The sequence below is a fragment of the Jaculus jaculus genome, chromosome 1 (genome assembly GCF_020740685.1).
Source record: "Jaculus jaculus isolate mJacJac1 chromosome 1, mJacJac1.mat.Y.cur, whole genome shotgun sequence".
Classification (NCBI taxonomy): domain Eukaryota; kingdom Metazoa; phylum Chordata; class Mammalia; order Rodentia; family Dipodidae; genus Jaculus; species Jaculus jaculus.
Genome location: NC_059102.1, coordinates 269,301,009 through 269,318,082, shown reverse-complemented (window position 1 = coordinate 269,318,082; position 17,074 = coordinate 269,301,009). Strand labels below are relative to the sequence as shown.

Here is a 17,074-nt window from a genome sequence, read left to right as displayed (position 1 = left end):
TGAATTCTTTTTCCTGGTTTTCTTCTGTTTCCTTCAGCCATTCTTGGAGTTCCTGTTTGATTACTCTTTGTCCTTTCCATTCAACAAATCATTTGTTATGATTTCATTCTGTTCATTAAAATACTTGTTGAGATTTCATTCTGGTCTTCTATGTATTGGGTTTCTTTAAGCTTTCATTGCAAGCTTTCATTTGGGAGTAGGTAATATTGGTGGGGATCCCTTTGCTGGGTGTTGTTTGTTGTTTGCTTTGTGTTGGGGTCTGCCCATTTTGAGTTCAGTTGTCTCACTGAGGATGTAGCTTTTGTGTAGCCTGTTTGGGTGGCGTGGTCAAGGTGGGTGTGGGGTTGAAGATTATCCACTGTATTGGGGTGGGTGCATTTGAGCTTGAATAGGGTCTTTGAGTGTGACTCTTCTGGGCAATTCTCAGTAAGACCTTTGGAGACCTGGCTTTCTTATGGTCTGAGCTTGGTGCTTCAAGCCCAGCCCCTACTTACAATGCTGACAATGGCAGGCAGTTGGGCCCTGCTCCCAGCCTTTATTACAATGGCCTTGCCCTCCCAGGCACCTGCCCAGGGATGGATCTACACTTGAGGTTTGACTGCCAGCTCAGTCCCGACTCACAATGGTGTGGGGCATGGGCCAGCTCCCAGCCTCTCTTGTCTACACTTACTTTTTCTTTTTTAAATATTTACAGTATTGTAAAGGTACACACATAATTATCACCATCATTTTTATTGTTTTAGTGAGCATTCAAAATACTAGCTTTTATTATGAAATTTTCAAACCTATATATCATTGTGTATCTTGTTTTTATCTCTTCCCCCAATGCCCATGTGGTCTTCCTTTTCTCTACCACTGGTCCCCATTCTTCTTCCAAGTAGTCTCCTTTTTATTTTATTGACAACTTCTATTCTTACAGATAATGAACTACGATAATTCCTTCCCCTCCCCCACTTCCTTTTCACAAGTCCACTTTGCATCATATCCCCTACCTCTCTCTCCATTAGTCTATTTTTTGTTTTGATTTCACCATATTTTTCTCCTATTATGAGGGTCTTGTGAAGGTATTGCTAGGCAATACAAGGTCATGGATATTGAGTCCAATTTCTATCTGGACAGTTGCATTGTAAGGAGTGGTGCCCTTCCTCTGGCTCTTACATTCTTTCCACCACTTCTTCCACAATGGACCCTGAGCCTTGGAGGGTGTGATAGAAATGTTTCAATGATGGACACTCCTCCATCACATCTTCTTAGCACTATATTGCCTTTTAGGTCATCCCAGTGCTCACCAAGATCTGAAAAGAGAAGCTTCTCTAACCAACAGTGAGAGTAGCATTAATATATGAATATGAACATTAAGTGTAGTGTTTTCATGGCAGTTTGGTGAGAATAATACATGCATTTAGGGAGACATGAGCAGGCGTTATACCCCTAAGGCTAATGACCATCCCTGCAATAGGTTTTTGATTAGGTTTTCAGTACCAGGCATGTATTTCCTCCAAATTAGAGTACAGCTCTTTCCAGCTTTCAATTGGCTGGTCTACAGAGAAAAGATTTTCAGCTCAGCACCAGCTTGATTTCTGAGTGATCTTGCCACCCAGGCATGTGAAGTCTTCAGCAATAGGGTGTTACAATCTGTTACTCATGGGAAATCAAGGGCCTTGTCAATAGCCTGCAATGTTTTGGAGGGACAGCCATGGTCAACAACTCACTAGAAGATATTACATTCCTGGCACTGAAAATTTTCTAGTAGCAATCTATGGCTTATGGATGTGCCAGGAAAAAAAGTATACTTTTATATATCTTATTCATAATATCTTGAATTAAAAGTTTTTATTTTTAAATTTTTTATTACTTGAGAGAGAGGGAGACAGAGAGGGAGAGAGAGAGAGAGGGAGAGAGGGAGGAAGAGGCAGAGAGAGAGAATGGTCATGCCAGGGACTCCAGCCACTGAAAATGCACTCAAACTCACAGTGATCCTCCTACCTTTGCCTCCCAAGTGCTGGGATTAAAGACATGTGCCACCACACCCAGCCCAGCCCAATATCTTGAATTTTGATTCACAATCCCTGACCCTTTTTTCTACCCAATCTCTTTCCCTAGCCTTTCTCAGGACATTCCCCTACCTGTAATGTGTTCTTTTACTTACATATATACAATGCCATCCCCTAAAGTCCTTCCCTCTTCTTCCTCCCTTATAAAGTTTTTCTAACTTACTGGCCTCTGCTACTGATTTTTGGTTCCACCTCAAACACAAGTCTAAACATTTGTAGCTTGGATCCACATATGAGAGAGAACATGTAACATTTGGCTTTCTGGACCTGGGTTACCTCACTTAGCATAATCCTGTCCAGATCTATCCAGTTCCCTGAAAATTTCATTTTTCTTTGCCATTGAATAGAACTCCATTGTGTAAATGTACCACATCTTTAATATCCACTCATCTAATGAGGGATATATAGGCTGGTTCCATTTCCTAGATATTGTGAATACAGCAGATAAACATGGTTGTACAAGTATCTCCTAGGTAGTGGGAAGAGTCATTAGGATATATGCCTAGGAGTGCTATAGCTGGATCATATGGTAAATCTATTCTTAGCTGTCTCAAGGACCTCCACAATGATTTCCACAATGGCTGTACTAGATTACATTCCCATCAACAGAGTAGAAAGGTTGCTTTTTTGGCATCCTTAACAACATTTATTGTTGGTGTTTTCTTTTTATTTTTTATTTCAAGATACTTTATTTTCAAAATGGGTCACAACACTAAGCTTTGGGCCCATTCTGCCATTGTACAAGCTACAAATGCTTGCTCAGCAGCTGAGGGGCACACTTTAGTATGTTTGAAAAGTGAATAACAATCCATATAAAACAAATATTCAAATAGTTTCCATAGGAGCACAGATAAGTGTGACCCCACTGCCCAGCCTTCCACAGTGTTGCACCTGTGCCAGCCCTGCTCTTACAGAGACATTTCAGAACTAGCAGTCATTGAGGTAAGTGGACCCCCAAATCCCTTACTTCAAGCTACACTCGCAGTTAAGAGTTACAAGAATGGTATCCATGCATTGATACTAGTGGAAGCACAGGCTGCTGGGTGATGGTCCATCCCACTCTCCTGAGCACAAGACATGGGCAGAGTGCTGACGTCCTGCTCCTCCACTTCAGGCGGGAAGCCGTGCTTCTGAACTTGCTTCAGGAGTTGCCACATTGGTCGTGACATCACATAATAAATAGTAAGCCTCTGGAATCCATTGAGAGTAGAAGCAGCAGCAACAGTGTATGCGCCCATGTTTTCAAAGAGCATCCAATCACCCACATGCACTTCAGGCAGGTTATAGCGCTCAACGACCCAATCAAGGCCATCACATGTCGGTCCCCAAATGCTGGAGGAGTAATACTTCTCATCTGGTTTGGGTCTCTTCTGTAGCAGGGGCTTCACATATGCATGATCATAAAGGGTGCAATTAAATGATCCATATACTCAATCATTCACGTAATACATACAGGTATGCTCATTTGATTCATCTTCATCATCGGAACCAGTCTGCTCCTTTAGCACAATTTTTTTGGCAACGACATTGACTGCAAGCGTGAAAGCTGATGCAACTTAGTATCTGCCCGGCTCTGCTATGATTCTCACACCACAGTCTGACGGAAAGTACTTATCCAGTGTTGGGTTGATCACACTGGTGATCTCTTCAAATTTAAGCTTAACATCCTCAGATCCAGGAAAACCACCACCAATATCAAGTAGATACCTGCTGAAACCAATCTCAGCTCCCCTGTCGAAGACAGAACGGGCATCAGACACTGCTTGAACAAACGTCTCAGGATCTGTACAGCCACTCCCTACATGGAAGCTGACACCAATGACATCAATATTTAGCTCTTTTGCCCGTTCCAAGAGAAGTCTGCTGATTTTGAGTGTGGCACCAAATTTAACACTGAGGCGACAGACTGCTTTGGAATCATCAGTGGCAATTCTCAAAACCAACTTTGCCTTTGGGTGCCCTCGGGCGACTTTCATCAACTCAACTTCACTATCAAACTCATCATCTGGACTCCACTACTGGCAGCATACTTAATTTGACACTTGTTTTCAGGGATTTACATAGATAATCCTCTCTGGAGGTATCCCAAGACTCTGCACCAGCTGTATTTCAGTCTTGCTTGCACAGTCGAATCCTGTCCCAATGGCAGCTAGGGTGTTCACTGTGGCTCTGCCATCATTACATTTGACTGCATAAAAGGGAGTGACACGAGGAAGAGCTTTAAACCACCTTAGATGTTTCTTTAGAATGTCTCCAAGGTCCGCAATATAAAAAGAATCCTTAGCCAGGCATGGTGGCGCAGGCCTTTAATCCCAACATTTGGGAGGCAGAGGTAGGAGGATCACCATGAGTTCGAGGCCACCCTGAGACTACAGAGTTAATTCCAGGTCAGCCTGGACCAGAGTGAGACCCTACCTCGAAAAACAAAACAAAACAAAACAAAACAAAACAAAACAAAACAAAACAAAACAAAAAAAAGCATCCTTATCATCAGAAGAAACTTCATTAATTTTTTGGTCCAGAATGTCCTTGGCAGTAAAGCCTTCATCAAGGATGTGGCAGCCAATCTCTTCCTTATTAAAGTTGTTCATGGTTTCTCAATGTGCCTATGGAAACTAAGAGATGGAGTTAAGGAAATTATTTCCAGCTTCTCAAAGGTAATTATCCAGGAATTTCAAACTCTGTGCCCTTGGAGCAGCAGTGGAAATGCTCTCACCAGGCCGGGGCGGCGCAGGCCGGCCCCATGGACAAGCCACCCGGGCTCGCGCCGGAGTGCCCACCGCCCCAAAGACGCCGGCAGCCCGAGGTGGCGCCCAGCTGCTGGCTGAGGGTGACCGGCGGTGGTAGCGGTGGGGACGGTGGCGGCCGCGACTGACCTGTTGATGTTTTCTTGATGGTAGGTATTCTGACAGGAGTGAGAGGGAATCTCAAAGTAGTTTTAATTTGTATTTCCCTGATGGCTAAGGAAGTAGAACAGTTTTTTAGATGTTTATATGCCATCTGTATTTCTTCAGATGAGAACTCTCTGTTTAGTTCCATAGCCCATTTTTTCATTGGGTTGTTTGGTTTCTTATTGTTTTGTTTTTTGAGTTCTTTATATATTCTGGATATTAATCCCCTGTCAGATGTATAGCTGGCAAAGATTTTCTCTCATGTTTTTAGCTTGTCTCTTTGCTCTATTCACAGTGACATTTGCTGTACCAAAGCTTTGTGATTTCATGAGATCCCAGTGGTTGATCAGTGGTTTTATTTCCTGAGCAATTGGGGTTATATTCAGAAAATCATTGCCTATGCCAATATGTTGAAGGGTTTTCCTTACTTTTTCCTCTAGCATTTTCAGAGTATCAGGTCTGATATTAAGGTTGCTGATCCATTTGGACTGGATTCTTGTGCATGGAAAGAGACAATGATTTATTGTTATCCTTCTACATATAGATATCCAATTTTCCCAGCACCACTTGTTAAAGCTTCTGTCTTTTACTCCAGTGAATATTTTTGGCATTTTTGTCAACTATCAGATGGCTATAGCTGCCTGGATTAACATCTGTGTGCTCTCTACATGTCTGTCTTTATGCCAGTACCATGCTGTTTTGTTACAATGGCTTTGTAATATAGCTTATAATCAGGTATGATGATACTACCAGCCTTATTTCTTTATTTATTTTTGCTCAAACTTGTTTTTGCTATTCAAGGTTATCTTGTGATCCCAAATGAACTTTAGAATTGTTTTTCTATTTCTGTGAAGAATGCCATTGGAATTTTAATGGGGATTGCATTAAATGTGTAGATCTGAATTTTGGTAAGATTGGCATTTTCACAATATTGATTCTTCCAATCCAAGAACATGGGATGTCTTTCCATTTCCTAGTATCTTCTGAAACATCTCCACTGAGTGTTTTAAATTCTCATTGTAGAGATCCTTCACTTCTTGGTTACATTTATTCCAATCTAATATATATATTATATATCAATATATATATTATATATATATGAGGTAATTGCAAATGGGAGACATTCTCTGATTTCATTCTTCTCATATTTGTTGTTAGTATATACAAAAGCTACAGATTTCTGTGTGTTTATTTTGTATCCTAGTACATTACTGAAAGTATTTATCAGCTCTAACAGTTTGCTGGTAGAGTCTTTAGGGTCCTTATGTATAGAATCATATCATCTCCAAATCATGATAATTTGATCTCTTCCTTTCCAATTTGTATCCTTTTTATGAGTGTCTCATGCCTTATTGCTATAGCTAGGACTTCCAGTACTATATTAAATAAAAGTGGGGACAGTGGACACCCTTGTCTTGTTACTGAATTTAGTGGAAAAACTTCAACTTTTTCCCAATTTAGTACTATGTTGGCTGTAGGTTTGTCATAAATAGCTTTAATTATGTTGAGATATGTTCCTTCTATTCCCAATTTCTGTAGGGCTTTTACCATGAAGGGATGGTAGAGCCTTTTCTGCATCTATTAAGAAGATCATGTGATTTTTGTCCTTCAGTGCATTTATATAGTGTATTACATTTATTGATTTACATATGTTGAACCATCCCTGCATCTCTGGGATAAAGCTTACTTGTTCAAGGTAAATAATTTTCCTGGTATATTCTTGTTTATGTTTGCAAATATTTTGTTGAAAATTTTTGCATCTATGTTCATGAGGGAGATTGGCCTCTAATTTTCTTTTTTTGTTCTGTCTTTGTCTGGTTTTAGGATCAGGGTGATGTTGGCTGTGTAGAAGGAGTTTGGTAGAATTTCTTCCTTTTCTAATGGATGGGAAAGTTTGAGAAGCAACAGTGTTAGTTCTTTTGTGAACATCTGGTGAAATTCACCAGTGAATCCACCTGGGCCTGCACATTTCTTTTAGTTGGGAGACTTTTTTAAATTGCTTGGATCTTGTTATAGGTCTATTTAAATGCCTTATCTAACCTTGATTTAATCTTAGTAGGTCATATGAATCAAGGAGATCATCCATTTCTTTCAGATTTTCACACTTAGAGGCATTCATATTCTTCAAGTATGTCCTTATGATTTTCTGAATTTTTTTGGTATCTGTTGTAATGGTGCCTTTTTCATCTCTAATTTTAGTCCCTTCGCTCTTTCTTCTGGTCAGATTGCCTAAGGGTTTATCAATCTTGTTTATCCTTTTAAAGAACCAATTATTTGTTTCCTTGATTCTTTGGATTTTTTTTGTTTGTTTCTATTTCATTATTTTCTGCCCTAATCTTTATTATTTCTCCCTGTCTACTGATATTTTGTTTGCCTTGTTCTTCTTTTTCCAAAGCCTTAAGGTGAAGTAGCAAATTGTTTACTTGTGAACTCTCTAATTTTTAATATAGGCACAAATTTACCTCTTAGGACTGCCTTCATTGTGTCCCAAAGGTTTTGATGCATTGCATTCTCATCATCCTTTGCTTTTATGAATTTATTGATTTCTCCAATGACCCATTCATCATTAAATAGTGTACTGTTTAGTCTCCATGAATTTGTGTATGCTCTGTATTTTTTCTTGTTGCTAATTTGTAGTTTAAATCCCATTGTGTTCTGATAGAGTACAAGGGATTATTTCAATTTTCTTGTATATGTTAAGATTTGCTTTGTGTCCTAATATATGGTCTATCTGGGAGAATGTTCCATGCATTTCTGAGAAAAAATGTATATGCTGCAGCATTTGGATGGAATGTTCTGTAGATATGTTAGGTCCATTTGTTCCATGACATCATTTAATTCAGATGTCTCTCTATTTATTTATTTATTTATTTGCCAGGATAACCTATCAATCAATGCAAATGTGGTATTGAAGTCACCCACTACAATTGCATTTTTTGTCATCTGTGTCCTAAGGTACACTAGTGTTTGTCTGATGAAATTGGGAGCTCCCATGTTAGGTGCATATATGTTTAGGGTTGTAATGTCCTCCATTTGGAGTGTTCCTTTAATTAGTATGAAGTTACCTTTATCTTTCCTCACTAATGTTGGTTTGAAATCTATCCTGTCAGATAGCAACCCCTACTTGTTTTCTAGGCCTGTTTATTTGAAATACCATTTTCCATCACTTCACCCTAACACAATGTATCTTTTATTGAGAGATTAGTTTCCTCTAGGCAACAAACAGCTGGATCCTGCCTTTTAATCCGGTCTGCAAGCCTGTGTATTTTGGTTGGAGCACTGAGGTCACTGATATTAAGAGTTATTATTGAAAGTTGTGTGTTTATTCTTGTCATTATTCTTGTTTTGTAGTACTTTCTGTTTCCCCTAACTCTCTTGTTTTAACTGTTATTTGAGTATTGTTTATTCTTTCCTGTTTCCTCTTGTTTGTGCTTAGCTTTCTCTTCAGGGTGAAGAATTCCTTCAAGTATTTTTTTTTTTTTTTTGTGTATCTGGCTTAGTTGTCATAAATTATCTTGTTTTTGTCATGGAATGCCTTTACTTCTTCACTTTGGATAGATAGTTTTGCAGGATAAAGTATTCTTGGTTGACGATTGCTACATTTCAGAACTTGGAATATCATTCCAAGCCCTTCTGGCTTTTAAAGTTTGTGTTGAGAAATCTTCTGTGATCCTGATGGTCTTGCTTTTATAGGTGACTTGCTTTTTCTCTCTAACTGCTTTAAATACATTCTTTGGTTTGTGTGTTTAGGAGTTTTATTATAACATGGTAAGGAGAGGTTCTTTCCAAGTTTTGTCTGGTGTTCTAAAAGCTTCTTGTATCAGCATTGGCATTTCTTTCCAAATTTGGAGAAAATTTTCATCTGTGATTTTGTTGAAAATGTCTACTATGCCTCTGGATTGAAATTATTCTACTTCTACTATACCCTGGATTATTATGTTTCATCTTTTCATAGCAGCCCAGATATATTGAAATTCCCAATCATACCTTCCTATTAGTTTCTCTTTCTCTTTGTTGAACTGTATTAGATCTGCTATCTGGTCTTTTAGTTTAGAAATTCTGTTCTCTCCTTCATCCATTCTACTGGTGAGACTTTCCACAGAGTTTTTCATTCAACTGACTGTTTTTAAGTGCTATTATTTCTGCCTGGTTTTTCTTCAGTATTTCTGTTTTATTGACCTCCTTATTTCATAAAGCTGGTTTCCTGTGTTCTCTTGGAATTCCTTCAGGAGTTCTTTTTCTTATTTAATTCCTTTGTTTTCTTCTTTGATTCCTTGTTTTGTTTTTCCCCTCTGAGTATAGATAAAAATAATTTTTTTGAAATGTTTGTCAACATTTCATCTAAAACAATCTCATTGGGGGCCATTTTTAATGGTTGCATAATTTTTGGTGGGATTGTATTGTCTTGACTCTTTGTGTTTCATGTATTATAATGTAGCAATTTTCACATCCTGAGTTGATTTGATGCTTTGGTTTACTAATAATATGCAGTACTTTTTGATTTGGAAATCCAACTTTATGTACCTTCAGAGTAGGAGTTTATGGTGCCAAATGTAGTTCTTGCACTCTAATCTAATCATAGAAGTAATCCTATGTGTTGTGTTTGCCTGCTACTCAAGTATTATAGTGGGTTCAATGTGGCAATTTACCTACAAATTCTAAAATTCAACTGAGCAATATACATGTTCAATAAAAACCAGCACAGAGTGTACAAGTGTGGGGATTGAAACAAACAGAAACCCATATAAAGCCCAAATCCATAAGGGTGTGTTTCTCTACATCCTTAATCCTGTCAACAGGGTGGTTGAGATTTCTGTTCCTAAATGGGTTCCAGGTCAGCCTGGGTTTGAATCAGGCACTGCCTCCAACAATAGCAGAAGAAAAAGACAAAGTCCCTATGAATCTGAAAGCATCAGAGGCAACAATAGCCAACCCCCAAATACAGCTTAGTTGAGAATGGTAAAGTCAACTAAGGATATGTTACCCATAACCTGCCCTGACATGGAAAGGGAGATTATTACTTCCAGTGAAGGCCTATGTACCTGCTATTTTGTCAGTCAGTCTCATTACCTTTTGGGGTGATTTCAAATCTCACCAATGCTGATTGCCCACCTCAATCTCTCTGTGTTGTGATGTGAATCTGGCATTCTGATCAGTTGTGCTTTCTGCCCTGTGGCCTGGATGACATCCTCACTGCTTAAAAGCCCCCCCCCCCCACCACTTAATACTGCACATGGGAGACCAGTGTTACCTCATGTGAATCTCTGGGGGACAGAACCTTATCCAAACCTTAGCACATGTTATTGGGAGACTTTAGTAATGAGGCATTGGTGCTGCATGTTATAAAATGATTTCTCACTTACATTGAAAGGAACAGCTTTTCCTATTAGTAGGGCCACGTTCACATTCTTAAATTTCACTTTTCTGTAACTATGGGTCTTTTAGTATCCTTCCCAGTGAAGTTTATTTAATAATTATTTGATTTTTGGAGCTATACTTTTGTAATGAAATAGGGATCATCATATATCCCAGGTTGGCTATATAATGGGATATGAGGATCAGACTCATGATCTTCCCATCTCAGTATCTTGAGTACTGCTATAGGGCTATACTTAAAACAGAACTTTCTGAGAAAGAGCTATATACTTAAATTTTCAATCTTAAATATTTCTATCTTTTTTCTTTCATCTTCTTTTTCCTATTAAACTTTATTGAACTTTATTCTCAGTTCAATTGTCCATTTCAAATAATAATTTCTAGATATATCAGTTCAAATCTATTCTCTAGTGTATTATTTTCCCTTTACTATAATTATTTAATAATTCATTTCTTATGGGTATGTAGATTTTTTATTGATGGTATATTTCTATTTATACAAATTTCAAAAGCAAGTATACCCAAATAGTGTTAAGAACATATATGTAATATGCCAAAATTATAAAAGAAAAGAAGATAATTTCTCTCAAACCAGTGAGGTTAGGAATTACTCTAAACATATGAAAGAAGGTAGATTTGTACTCTTGGGGTATTTATGTAACAAGTTATATTTATTTCTTAGTTAGGACTTTGGCTATACTGATGTTGCCTTCATGCATTATATACCTAATGTCTACTGTACTTAAAAGCAATGCATTTCAAAGGGTTCATTATATTATTGACTAGCCTGCATTGAGAATGACAAATTCCCAACACTCATTCACATTTACAAGAAGTTATTTTCTAGAAACAGAGGCTTAGGGGGAGGGGCAGATGCCATGCATGTCTATGAAAGCAAAGCTGATGAGTTGGAAATGGAATTCTGATCTTCCATCAATATGTGGAAACTTTCACAATTGAGAATATTCCTTAGATATGGCTAAGTAATATTTTTCTCTTTCTCTTTTATCTCTATTTTATCAGGATATTTTAAAATTGTTTTAGGGACTGAGTTGTGATAGAAGTCATGCTAAAGAAAAGTTTTGAATAAACATGATCCTGAAATAAAAAATTGGCTTTCCCACCTTTGTCTTTATGGTTCCTTACAGAACAATTGGGGATATGCCCATGACACCATGACTCTATGTACTTCAAAGCATCTACTCCTGAATATCAATCCATATGGAAGATGTGATTATTGGGATTAAGCTAACAAACCAGCAGTATCTAAAATTACTAGTGTTATTCCAACTAGAAGGTACAAAGACTGAGTTGTTTATTTTCATTGTCTCCTTTAAAATTTCAATTTAAGTCACCAAAGACTTGGTTAGAGAAAATAAGAATTTAAAGGATTTAGCTAGATGCTAGGTCTCAGTAATAGAACCAGTGAGTAGCCTATCATAAAATCTTATTTACCAATTTCATAATTTTCACATGGGTTTCATCAGCTACACTGAGAAAAGGGATTTGATTAAAATTGTTTTCCTTGGTATTACCTTTTAAAATGTCCTCCACAGTCTCATGTTTTTGAACACTTGGGCTGCAAAGAGAGATACTGTTTGAAGAGGCTGTGGGATCTTTGGGAAGAGTGGCATGGCTGGCAGAGGTAGGCAACCTTGTGGAAAAGGGTCTTTGAGAGCCTTAGCCTTGCCGCACTTCTGACATCATGATCTGCTCCAGCCATCATGCTTCCCCTGTCATGGTGTCACTGTTTCAAGCTGCGGGCCTAAATGAAGCTCTTAAGTTGTGCTTGTAAGGTATTTCATTAATTTTATAGTAATTTTATTTTAGGTATGTAGCTCCTTATATTTGATGTTTTATTGTTTTTGTTCAAAAAATAATAAAAGCATTTACGACTATGAATATTCCTCTGAATAGAGCTTTGACTACATTCTTGGAAATATGTTATTGTGCTTGCTTCAGTAGCATATATAGTAAAATATGTCATTGTTACTGCTGGGGCATTTTTCTAAATGGTATCAAAGATTTTATTTTGTTTTATCTCATTTTATTTCTGAGATCACTCTGTAGCCCAGGCTGGGCTGAAGCTCACTAAGCAGCTCTGGTTGGCTTTGAGCTCACAGTGTTTCTTCTGCTTTAGCTATCTGAGTGCTGTGATTATCAGTGTGAGCCACCAAGCCTGTGAAGACTTTTTTCAACTTGACGCCAGTGCTACTATTGAAAGAGTTTAAAATATTGCTGAGTAGTACAGTGGAGAGAACATATTCTGAATAAATTCTTTTTTAAAATTGAAAATTTACAGCTATGTGTGGTGGCACATTCCAATAATTCTAGAACGTGGGAAATACAGGCAGGAGGATCAGTGGTTCAAGGTCATCCTTGGCTACATAGCTGGGATACATAAGACCCTGTTTAAAAAAAAACAAAAACATTGGTATTTGGGCTGGAGAGATGGCTTAGCAGTTAAGGCACTTGCTTGTGAAGGCCAAGGACTCAGGCTTGATTCTCCAGGTCCCACATAAGCCAGATGCTCATGGTGACACACGCATCTGGGGTTCATTTGCAGTGGTTAAAGGCCCTGGTGTACCCATTCTTACCCTCTCTGTCTTTAATAAAGTAATAAAATAAATCTTAAAATAAGTTGGCATTGTGTTTGTAGACTAGTAGATTGGCATATATGTTTCTAAATATTTTATAAAAATCCTGTGTTGTTCTCTTTCTCTATCTGTTCTTCCTTGGCATTTTTATAATTGTTTTCTGTATCTTTAAAAACTTTACTGACAGTTTTCATACAGGTACATAATGTATTTTGTTCACAACACTTTCCTCAACTTATTTTGTTCTCCCTTCCATTCTCTATCCACTGAATCCATTATTCTTTTTTTTTTAAATTTTTTTTTGTTCATTTTATTTATTTATTTATTTGAGAGTGACAGACATAGAGAGAAAGACATAGAGAGAGAGAATGGGCGCACCAGGGCCTCCAGCCACTGCAAACGAACTCCAGATGCGTGCGCCCCCTTGTGCATCTGGCTAATGTGGGACCTGGGGAACCGAGCCTCGAATCGGGGTCCTTAGGCTTCACAGGCAAGCGCTTAACCACTAAGCCATCTCTCCAGCCCAGAATCCATTATTCTTTCCCACTAGTTGGTCTTCTATTATGATTTTTGTTTGTTTTTTCTAGGTAGAGTCTCATTCTAGCCAAGTCTTACCTGTATCTCACTCTGTAGTCCCTGGATGGCCTTGAACTCATGGTTATCCTTATTACCTTTGCTTCCAAAGTTCTGGGATTAAAGGCATGTGCCACTATACTCGGCTATGATGGTTTCTCTTTTTCCTCTCTCCTGCACTACCCACGATGGAATGTTGATGGGCCCAATATTGTGCAGGAAATGACAGCCAATGTGAGGTCATGAATGTAATGGCCCCTTCATATTCAGAAGACAGTGTTCCAAAGCACTCCTCTCCACCCTCTGGCTCTTTCAGTCTTTCTGCCCCCTCTTCTGCAATGTTACCTGAGCCTTGGAGGAGGTGATATTGATGTCTCATTTTGCATTGAGGTTTCAATAGTCACTTATTCTCAGCATTATGAGTCTCTCCTATAGTCACTGCCATCTGAAAAAGGAAGCTTCTCTGACTCAAGCTGAGGGCAGCACTAATCTAAGGGCACAGAATGAAATATTTAGAAGGCAATTTGATGGGCACATTTATCCAAATAACAGTGTGTTTTCCCCCATTGGGCCTATGACCTTCCTTGCCATAGGCTTTTGACATACAAGGCATGCATTGTGTCCTATGGAGTGGGTCACAAATACAGATAGAGAGCAGTTGGTTACCCCCATAACAGTCATGCCACTATTGCACCAATGGGTACATTTTTTGCCTGGGTTACATGTTGTTTGGTTAGCAGGGTACACTGGTGATCAATATTGTTGATGACTTTCTAAAAATATATTTCTTTGAAAAAACTGTTTATTTATTTAAGAGAGGGAGAGAGAAAGAAGGAGAGAGAGAGAGAGAGAGAGAGACGGAGGGAGAGAGAGAGAGAGAGAGATTGGGCACACTAGGGCCTCTAAGCCACTGCAAATGATCTCCAGACACATGCACCACTTTGTGCATCTGGCTTACATGGGTACTGGGGAATTGAACCTGGGTCCTTATACTTCACAAGCAAGTACCTTAAGCACCTAATCCATCTCTCTAGCTCCTAAAAATATATTTACTGTGTGTGTGTGTGTGTAATGATGCATATGTGGAGATTGCAGGACAACTTCTAGGTGTTTCTGTTCCACCTCCTCTGTGCTGCACACTCTCTGAGGGATGATCTACCTGCTGCAGAGGAACTGGAAGCATGCAAAGCTACATCAGCCTAGCTGACCTGTGACCTTCAGATTTTCCTAGCTCGGTCACCCATTGTTGTAGACACATTGGGATCACAGATACATGCGCCACTTTGCATCTGGCTTTATGTGGATATTGGGGAATTGAACTAAAGCCAGCAGACTTTACAAGAAATTGCCGTTAGCCAGTGAGCCATTTCCCCAGCCATGTTGACTTTTCTCTCCTATCAGCCTGCATAGTACTTTACAGCACTATAATAGATAGCCATCAGGGAGCTGGCTTCCAGCTCAATTTGAGCTTCGTTTCTCGATGTCCTAAACAGAAGCATGTGGTGTCTTCTGTCATAGGCTCTTACCATGTAGTTCTGGTGGGCAACCCAAAGCATTGACAATAGCCTGTATTGTTTTGGGATCCTCTGGAGCCTCTTTGAGAAACAACTCACTGGGAGGTATCCTATTCCTTACATTGAAATTTTCCTGTAATGACGTATGGCTTCTTGGAATAGCATTATTCATTCTACAAGGTACTTCTGCCCAAACTATATTTAAAACTGTATATATTATTTGTGTGTGAGTGTGTGTGTGTGTATAAAAGAGAGAGAGAGAGAGAGAGAGAGAGAGAGAGAGAGAGAGAGAGAGAGAGAGAGCACACCAGGGCCTCTAGCCATTGCAAATGAACCCCAGACTCATGCACTACTATGTGCATCTGGCCTACGTGGGTTTTGGGGAATTGAACCTGGGCCCTTAGGCTTCACAGTCAAGTGCCTTAACTGCTGAGCCATCTCTCCAGCCCTTAACTCATATTTTTAATTAGCTAACAAAGAAATAGTTTTTCATGTGGCATTTTTTTTTTATTAAGTTGAAAGTGCATATTGACACATTTTGTGATCATACCATCATTTCCCTCCTCCCTGCTCCCATTCTGCTGGGGCCCTCCTCAGTGTGATTGTTGGTATTCATCATGGAGTTGTAGGTTATGAGGTGTGAGAGCATCAGTCAGTCATTGTAGAGTGGGAGTGAAGTGCCTCTGGACATTCTCTTCCACTTTGTGGCCCTTACAATCTTTCTGGCCCCTCTTTCTCAAAATTCCCTGAGCAATAGTGAGTTTGTGCTTTAAGTCTACTTTAGTGTTGAGCTCTCAGCAGCTTCTGGATTTCTGCTTTGGTGCATTTTGAGTACTTCCGTGTCTGTCTCTATGACCCTGGATCTGGTGGACAGGCTCGCTATTGAAGCAGCATTCTTGTTCCTCTTGCCAGTTCTTCTGTGGTTTCACCTGGGCCCTGGCTGATGTGTGAGGGGTGGTTTATCACCTTGTTTTTGTTGTTTTCTGAAAAAGATAAAGAGATTCTCCAGTGGAGAATGATGTTGGCATAGGTCGAATGGGATAAGTATTGTTAACTAAGAGAGATTTAGGTGGGTGTAGTCTCTCTTTTGGCTGAAGACTAGTGGGAGCTTCTCACTGTATTCCATGATCTTGGTCTCCATAGGATTCTTTTTCTTTTTCTTTTTTTTTTAATTTGGTTTCTTGAGGTAGGGTCTCACTGTACTCCAGGCTGACTTGGAATTCACCATGTAGTTTTAGGGTGGCCTCATCAAAGCAATCCTTCTACCTCTGCCTCCCTAGTGCTGCAATTAAAGGCATGCATCACCACACTCAGCTTTCCGTAAGATTCTGCTTTGGTTGCTGGTTCCAGCTATGGGTTCCTTTCTACTGAGCAGATCTCTTAGCCAATCAGAGGGCTATTGGTTACCCACCTTGGCTGAGTGCCACTACGGAAAAAACATGTCCATCTTGTCGGGCTGTTTTTTTATGTTTTTAATAACAGTGTTTTCTGCTAGCACACAAGGTTGTTGGCCATTTTACTCCAGCAGCTCATGTAGCACTTTCCAGACTACCTGGTAACTGGATTCCTTGCAGAATATAGCAGGATGCCTTGATGTTCTGGGTAGGCATCATGTTATGTCTTCAGCAACAGGTTGTTTTTTTTTTTTTTTAACCTCAGGTAGGTAATCAAGTGCTTTGACAGAAGTCTGTCTTGTTTTGGGGACCTTGTAAGTTTTTCCAATCAACAGCCTAATGTGGGTTCTAACTGATTTCTGGTGCTGGGAGTTACAAGCCAGAGCCAAATATTTTAGGGTTAGGCATCATCCCACCCACTGCAGGGCCCTTCTTACCAGACAATCCCTGCATATGACTGTTATGAACTACAGATGAAGGAGAACATACCATATTTGTCTTTCTGTGCTAGGCTTGTGTGAGTTTGCTTACTGTAATCTGTTCCAAGTCTGTCCATTTTCCTACAAATTTCAGTGTATCATTTTCCTTTACTTCTGAGTAGAATTACATACTGTAGATGTGCCATGTCTTCCTTATCCAATCATCAAACAATGGACATCTGGGTTGATTCCAGTT

The 17,074-nt window shown here is 39.2% G+C and overlaps 1 pseudogene; it reads right to left on the bottom strand.

Moving 5' to 3' along the window:
• Window positions 1–3,046: 3,046 nt before the first annotated feature.
• LOC101611687 lies at window positions 3,047–4,708 on the bottom strand (annotated as a pseudogene).
• Between the last annotated feature and the right edge of the window lie 12,366 nt (window positions 4,709–17,074).